Genomic DNA, 7,492 nt, shown 5'->3' on the forward strand with positions numbered 1-7,492 from the left:
TCATTCTATAAAGACAATGAAGAAACAATATCCCCCCATAAGTAATTTCTATACTTGGATGGAGTGACAGGAAGAGATAACATGTACACATATAAGCATCTACAAAATATGTGCAAAGTAGACAGCAACAAAATTTTTAATCAAATTCGAATGCCTATTTGAAAATAAATCAATTAATAATTAATGAAAATTGGTTAAGTATCTGGCACTGTATTAAGTATTGGGGATACAAAGACAAAATGAAATAGTTTCTACTCTGAAGGAGTAGATAGAAGAATTTGAACAGTGAAGAGGACTCTTTAAAGGCATGCTCAAGAAAATAAATGAAATCACTTGGATACTTTTATTGTTATGTTCCAGATGAACTTTTAACTTCTGCTGACAGTTTTAGCATAGTCATTTTGAGAATAAACAAGAAGGTGTCACTAATATACATCAAAAGGAAGGCTTACTGGGAATACATGAAAAATACAAATTGAAGGTAACTTTGCAAATATTTTAGCTTGAGAAGTAAGTAATTTTAAATCCAATAGGCCATTATCCAACACCCCAATATGCTCCTTCTTATGCTACCTCTTTCTTTTTTTACTAGATATTCCTATACTTCCTTAGAATTAAAAGGGAACAAAAGCACAAATCAAAAAGGGAGCATCAGAGATATAACAACTATACCAAGAATAGTTAGGGGACCTAACCATTCCTAGTCTTAAATTACAGATGGAAATGAACACTTCATACAATGCTCTGTACTTGATTCTTCAGATTCTGAAAATATTTGCAAACAATAACATCATTAGAAAATGCTATTTGGGGAATTGTGTGTGTAAATGCACTTTCATGAAGGTTTCCAGGTTGTGGGTAACAGTCGGTTTGAGTGGTTGTCCTTGACAAGTATGTGCCTGCCTTTGGAATCCTCATCACATTCCAGGGAAATCACATCCTCACTGGTTCAGATGTTGACTTTGAGAAAACACATTTGCACCTCATTTTTCAGCTATTTAGCTTGTTTACTCTGCAGCAAAGCATTCTCACACAGAAATAGGCGAAGTCAGGAAAAAACAAATCCTATTTCTCAATGGGTGGAAGCCTTTGCCTTCCAGTCTTAGAATTTTGTCACTGAAGTTAGGTGAGTATAAGGAGATTGGAGATTCTATGCCTGTTGATACCATTTTTGCATTTCTGCTCTTTTTTAAATATTGGAAAGCAATGTGGTATGGGGGAACATTCAATGGATTTAGAGTTTACTCATATATAAAACCAAAACAATAAATACATTATGTACCTACAGTGTCAAGCAAGCATTGTGCTAAATACTGGGGATACAAAAAGAGGAAAAACACTGTTTTTGTCCTCTAGGAGTTCACAGTCTATTGAGGGAATTGGATTAAAATGTCCAATGAGATCCTCTAGCTATGATTCTCAAGTTCTGAGTGAGAAAAATAAAGGGTTAACACTGAAATGGTTCTTCTAGTCTTTTTTTTTCTTTGATACTTTACTGGCACAGGATTCACCCATAAAATAAGTACTTTATTGGTCTTCAAGAGCATATGTTCTGAAAATGAATATAACCAGGTTCAGAAATGGTGCCCTGTGGGATGATTGTCCAATTTACCTTTGTGATTGGAAGTTCCTGCTGCTGGGTTTGTTGTTACAAAAATCCTTCTGTCTCCAAACAAACCTGAGATGAGGAAAAAAAGAATCTGTCATTTTCTTTCTTATCTATATGACCCTAGATTTCATCCATACAAATTCAAAGAGGATAGAATGTTCCTAGTAATAGTAACATTCTTTAGAAAAAGAATAATTTCAATGCTTGATTTTCCTTCTTGTCTACTATTAGACTAGCCACCTAAGAACCAGGACAGCAGGCATCTCAGAAATGATTATAGTTGTCTCTATTCATTTGTGCCTTTTATTGAAATACTTGCCAGGTAGCAATAACTCACACAGAACCCCTGTGAGCAAAGAAGAAAATGGCATTTGTCACAAATTTAATTAAATTGATACAAAGAATGTGGTTACTATAACTGTTTTTTTTAATTTACTTCAATTTAACAAACATTTATAAAGTACTTATTGTGTGTAGACATTATATTTTAGGTGCTGAGGAAGCTAAAAAGTTTTGGTCAAGCATAATTCTGGCCCTCTTTGAACTTACTATATGGGGAAGATGGTGGATGGAAAAGACACAAAATTTCAGAGTTGGAAGAACCTCCTCCCCTCCAAATCACTTGGTCCAACATGAACTTGAAAAAAAATCCAGTTACAACATATCTGATGAGAGGTCATCCAACTTTTGTTTGAAAGCCTTCAGAGGGGAGGACCCCATCAACTTCTAGGATAGGTCATATTACTTGGGATCACACATTGTTCAGTAGTTCTTAACCTTTTTGTGTGTCATAGATTCCTTTGGAAGCTCATTGAACCATTGGATCATATTTCAAAGTAATGTTTTTACATGCATATGATAAAATATATTGCAAAGCAAATCAATTTTACTGAAACACTCTATCTGTTTATTTACTTCTCATTCTATAGATTGAGATAGTTGTAAAGATATCTCTATCTATAGCACTATCAGAAAAGCTAGATATGATAGAGTTCCCTGGGAATGAAGTCATGAAGATTCATCTTGAGTTCAAATCTGGTCTCAAACATTTATTTGCTGTGTAAACCTAGGCAAGTCACTCAACACTGTTTGCCTCAGTTCCTCATCTATAAAATGAGCTTGAGGAAGAAATGCCAAGAAAATCCAAAATGAGGTTACAAAGACTGAAAAGTTAAATAACTCTCTATCTGTAGATATAGAAATATCTATGTCATTAAGGATTTATGTGTAGATATCTTTATCTATCATCTTTCTCTATCTCTAAAGATTGTGACTTTTTACAACCATCCCTCACTAGGATATTATACCCTTACCAGCAGGTGCTCTGCCCAAAGGAATAGAAATTTTGATTGCTGAAATCTTGCATGGTATATTGTAGTTTACAAATTAAATTTCTTTCTTAAGGACCAAGCCTTAAACCCAATTCATTATGGCTCTTGTTGATTAGCCATCAATGGATAATAGCACACCCAACTTGGCCATTGTTTAAACCAGATGGCTCAGTGAATAGAAAGAGCAATTGTTTCTGGTTTTGGCTAGAAACTCTGAGGATCTTCTCACAGACTGGCTTTTTTTTTTTTTGAGTAGGTGAAAGAATCTATTCTTTTCCTCATTTCTTACCTAACTTTAATCACATATTGGGCATTGCCTCAAACGAACTGAGACCTGGGAAAATCTTTAGCTTAAAAAGGCCACAGTCTCCCACTACATCTGGGGCTATCTCCAGTCATTGTGATTTATATTTTGCTACTGCTTTCAGATGACTGTGGAGGAGTCTGGAGACTTTGCACAGGCCTCTCTCATTTAAATCCAAGTTATTTGCAAGTCATGGCTCAACTTTCTGATGTCATGTGCCTCTTTGAGAAAGGACAAACTACAGATAGAGGTAGATCAATGTCATCATAGATATATCTATGTACAGTATCTATGTACAGTACAATAGTTATCTCTATTTGTTTCTCTGTTTTTTTATTAACTCTCTGTCATCGATTTAAACAAATTTACAGAAGGTTTAAAAATCCTAATTGAGTCTAATGGTATTACTTTCAAAAACACAGGGTAGCCTCAAGGAAGATCTTGAGTAGGACTGCAGTTGATAATTCCTTGATTGAGTCCCATTACTCTATTTATGGCTTCCTTCAACAAACTAACAGCTGTGGAAAGCTGAAAGCTCTCATTTGTGACAATGAGTATTTTATTCTGCTACTGCATTGTTATAACAAACCCAAGTGCTAGTGCAAAAGAGGATAATAAGAAGAAAAGAAGACTGGAAGATACAGACAGACACTGGTACTGTGGACACTTTTTTCAAGAGTCAAAAGATAGACAATATATACTATAGGGGAAGGAATATTTGTTTTCTTATCAGAGGACCTGGGTTCAAATAACACTTTTCTCATTTACTGATTTTGCCATTGTAGTTTTTGAGAATCAATAAAACTCAAGATCGAATTACATGGATATTGGCTAAATGACCTTAGATGATTCACAATTTCTCAGTGTTCCAGGCACTTTGCCAAGGCATATATTTGCAGAAAAATTGCTGATCTGTATTGATGGAGGGGTTTCTTTGGGGGGAATTCCCTAAACAACTGAAAAAATAGATCTGGAGAAAACAACAAAGTTAAGTTATAGACTAAAACAAGTAGAAGATTTTTTTTTTTATAATCTGATGATTCTGCCCTGGGTTGACATTTCTCATTTCTTGACTCAATTGAACAATGAAAACCCCAACTGTCCAAGGGACTTTCTTTTTTCTTTTTTTTTTTTTTTAATAATAACATGTGGAGTCTTTTGCTTGATTATTGTTGGTTTGAAATCAGGCAGTCAATTCATCTTTTGTCTGACTGGACTCAGTAGCTAATAAGAAGCTTTGGCAATAGTGATATCCAAAATCCCAAAGTATCAACTCTTTTGGAGGAAATGTAGGAAGACCCTACACTACTTTGGTCTTTTCTGGGGATATTTGGAAGACATTGAGAGTAAGTGTGGAGAACGGTATATATTACCTTTTCAGATCTGTGTTTTATCTATAGATAAAACAGAACTTATAGGGCTGACAATTTGACACCTCTCCCAAAAACTGTATTTACTTAGAAAATGGAAATCTGGAAATTCTTGGTTATGGAACATCTGAACAAGCACAAATGCTTCTACAACCCATAATTTCCAGTGTAGACCATAGAAAACATGGCTTTGTGGATTAAAGACTTAGATTTCATGCACTGCCAAAAAAAAAAATCTAGCAGTCTTATAAATAAAACATAAATTCTCATGCACTATAATTACTGTGGTCAATTATGCTAAACCAAGCACATAGCTTTTCTTCAAACAAACATTTTTATAGGAAAGCGAGACATTACCCTCACTATTCATTTGTTAGGGATGGGCTAACAACATCTGAATGAGTAAGAACTTACTTCTTTGTCTCCATGTCTGAAAAGTGGTCATGGTTTTCTTTAGTGTCTTAACGGGCAACAAGTGACCATTACAATACATTTTGCAATCAGGACTTATTAAGGCTTTCAGTAAAGATATGGAAGTATAGTCTAAATCTGGAAGGCATCCAATCTCACTTCTCATTTTACAGGTAAGAAAATTGAGGCCCAGGATGGGTTAGGTTACTTGCTCAAGGTCACACTGATAACATGTATATCAAAGACAAGTCTTGATTTCAAGTCTGACTTTCATAGGCCACATGCAAGACAGTAAGGGACAGAGGTAGAACTTCAACCATGGCCTTCTGATTACAAAAGAAAGTGCTTTTTTTCAATGTACCTCATTGCCCCTTTTCTCATGTTTGATGATTCTATAGTTCCCATAGCATTTTCTTTGAGTCTTTTGACTCTAGGGCTAGTACTATTTCCACCACAATATTAACAAGTAGTAAGAGGTTGTACAGACTTCAAGAACTTATTAAATGTGTGACCTTGGGCAAATCACTTAACCCCTCTGCCTCAGTGTCCTTAACTGTAAAATGAAAAGATTAATAACACCTACCTTGAGGATCAAATGAGACAACATTTGAAAACCACTAATCACAGGTCTTGCATATGCTGTTGTTGTTCAGTGACCCCATTTGGAGATTTTCTGGGCAAGGATACTGGAGTGGTTTTCTATTTCCTTCTCTGTAGATGGACAACTTAAGCAAACAGGGTCAAGTGACTTGCCTAGGATCACAGAGCTAATAAGTATCTGAGGCTAGATTTGAACTCATGAAGATAAGTCTTCTTGATCCCCAATCCTGCTCTGCTACGTTACCTAGCTGTCTTGCTTGTCATATACGGCACTATATAGATGCTTTTCTCTTTATATATTGAAAAACTGCTTGCTCTGACAACAGGTGATAAATACTAAACTAGTGATATCTATTTATACAATAACCACTTAATGAGATACCAGTCAAATAGTAGTCTGAGCCAAAAAAAGAAGGTCTTAGGAATATGGTCCTTGTAGCTCTAGGTCTGGAGTATATAGGTACAATGTCCTATTGATGACAGAGAAGATTCTTTCTGATACAAATTGGTCGTATCTCTTAAAGGACAATAAGATATATCCAGACCTTGAAGTATTGCCTTGGAATGTAGAAAGTGTAATTTTACTCCCTTGTCTCAAGGAATAGCTGGAGAGCAGATCTTAGAGAAATTCAGAATCAAAGAGAATCTCAGAGAGATTCAGAGCTGTAAGTGACGTCAGGCATTCTCAGACCCTTCTCAGTAAGGAAACTTCCTCTGCCAATACAGATCACCATCTGCTCTATAACATATAGTCTTATAGAGAATTGTCTCACTAAGTCTCTATGCAAGTAGAAGGTAGTTAATGTGTTTGTTCAACTAAACTGAAACAAGTACCAATTAGAAGTATTCATTTTCCTTAAAATTTTATTCATTGTTCTTCATTTCCTTTTTTGTTTGCCAACCTTAATGTACCACATTATTTTAAATATAGGCCATGTTCCTAAAAAAGGGAACTTCTTTGAAAGGAGAGAAAAATATGAAGATTTATATTGAAAATAATAACACAAAAGACCAAGTCACAAAAGGTAGACTAGAGTCAGACAGTGAAGGACTTTAAATATAAAACAGAGCAGTTTGCTTTTTATCCTAGAGGCAATCAGAAGATCTGGAACTTATAGACTATGATTGCTAGGCAGTTGGATGGTTGAGAACAAGGATATAAAACTATGCTTTGGCCTGAAGTTGCTATTCTGAAGCCAACAGCTGCAGCTCCAGGATCTTTGAAGGGCAACAACTACTAGCAGGCTTTTGGAGAATGGGAAAAATAGATCAATTAGATACGAGTCAAATTACAGGGTCTACCTTTCTGGTCCCCTTTTAGGGGGCAAAGGCTAATCAAAATTTATTGATAAGCCACACTAGGGTTTATATAAGCTAGACTTTTAAGGGAAAATATCCTAGTGTTTGGCCCAAGATTAACTATTCAGGCAAAAGGTCCCTTTGATTGATCCCTTCCATATCCAAAAGCCACTTGAATCAGGGTTTGTGTCACTTTAAGAACAATTGCTTCTGAGGACCAAGATCCTAAATACTGAGACCTGCGATGAGGAGGTCCAGGTGCAAATTGCAAGAACTATTTCAGCTCCTACCCTAGTCACTTTCATCTCTCAACTACAGCCAAATACTCAGAATGCCTCAATAGTCTATTAAAGGCTAAGAGTCAAATAAGGCAATAACTAATGTACTTTAAAATGCTGTGGTTAATCTAGGACACAAACTATTTTAACATGCAGAAAAAGTATGCAAGTATAGACCAAAGAGATTACAGGCCATAGCCCCAAAAGACAAGCACTGACCCCTGTCAGAACATTGGAATGACTATCAAGGGATGGAATCTTGCTGTGCTAGGTATGGAAACAGGATTTGG

The sequence above is a fragment of the Sarcophilus harrisii genome, chromosome 4, assembly GCF_902635505.1.
Source record: "Sarcophilus harrisii chromosome 4, mSarHar1.11, whole genome shotgun sequence".
NCBI classification, from domain to species: Eukaryota; Metazoa; Chordata; class Mammalia; order Dasyuromorphia; family Dasyuridae; genus Sarcophilus; species Sarcophilus harrisii.